Consider the following 1,438-nt stretch of genomic DNA (forward strand, 5'->3'; position numbering starts at 1 on the left):
AGAAGAAAGACCAATGACGAGTCCGGGCTTCTGAATGAGGGTGCTGGCGATGCGTATTGAAAGTACCGTGGACTGCCAGAAGGACAAACAGACTCTGTCCTGGAAGAACGCTGCCTTCCGGGCAGAGAGAGCAGTCTTAGTGGAAGAGCAGGGGCAAGAGGGAGGCCCGCGACAAGATGCACGGACACGGCGGCTGCCGCCATGGGCTCAGACAGACGGACGATTGTGAGGACGGCGCAGGACCGGGCGGTGCTGCACTCTGCTGTTTAGCGTCGGCCCCTGACAACCACAGAAACAGTGTGACGTGGCCTCAGGCTCCTTCTTTAAAGGAGGAGGTTGGGTAGAAGATGTGCGGGGGTCTTTCCAGGCCCCACATGGTGACCCTTTAGGGCAGGGCGGCGCTGCGGTCACGTGCTCTCCAAAGTGTGCACCGTCCCCACGGCAGACGGCCGCGCCTTTCTCCCGCAGAGCTGCTGCTGGGTTCGAACTGCTCCCCTTTGGGTTTGCAGCCACGTACTGTGCCACTGTCCAAGCCACGTACTGAGCCACTGTGCCACGGGGACTCCCTGTACTAGCACATCTTCAGATCAGCAGGAGCAAGGGTAGTTCTGTTCATGTTTTTCTTCTTGTCATCCGTCCAGCGGTCTGTCATGCGAACTGCTCTGCTAGACACTGCTAGGCATGGAGGGTGGGGCTGGGGTGGGTGGGTAGGGGACACGTTTCAACATGGCCAAGACCCTTTCGTGAGCCCTAGGAGTTCATGGTGTAAGGCAGCAGTTCTCAATCTGTGGGTTGCGACCCCTTTGGGGGTCAACGACCCTTTCACAGGAGTTGCCCGATTCATCAGAGTAGCAACATGACAGTGATGAAGTAGGAATGAAAATAACTGTATGGTTGTGGGGGTGTCGCCACCACATGAGGACCTGCGTGAAAAGGTCGAGGCATTGGGTCGCGCCACTGGTCTCATCGAAAAGCTGGCACGGGCAACAAGCAACTACAGAGACATTCCTGTAAAGAGTATGACTATCGTAAAAAGGAGGGATGTTTATGCAGAACTTTAAGGAACCGTACGGCTCTGCAGCACAGTGGTTGCTAGTTGAGTGGCTAACTGAAGGTCAGCAGTTCGAAACCATAAGCCACTGGGGGGCGGCACTTTCTACTCCCATACAGAGTTACAGTCTAGGAAACCCACGGGGCAGTGCCACCCTGTCCTGTAGCGTCGCTGTGAGTGGGCGTGGGCTCGATGGCAGTGAGTTTGGTTCGGGTTTTGATCGTCGGTGCTCTGGACTGCATGCAGACAGCACCCTGCCGACGTCCTCACGCTCCAGCCCACGGCACAGGGACACCCTTGGGGTTACTGTTGGAAACTCTCCGCACAGACAGCGTTCTCTACATGACACAGACAGTGTTCTCTACATGATACCAGACACTGAGACAC

Source organism: Echinops telfairi, unplaced genomic scaffold, assembly GCF_000313985.2.
Source record: "Echinops telfairi isolate 266 unplaced genomic scaffold, ASM31398v2 ScPeMD7_5;HRSCAF=22, whole genome shotgun sequence".
Classification (NCBI taxonomy): Eukaryota; Metazoa; Chordata; class Mammalia; order Afrosoricida; family Tenrecidae; genus Echinops; species Echinops telfairi.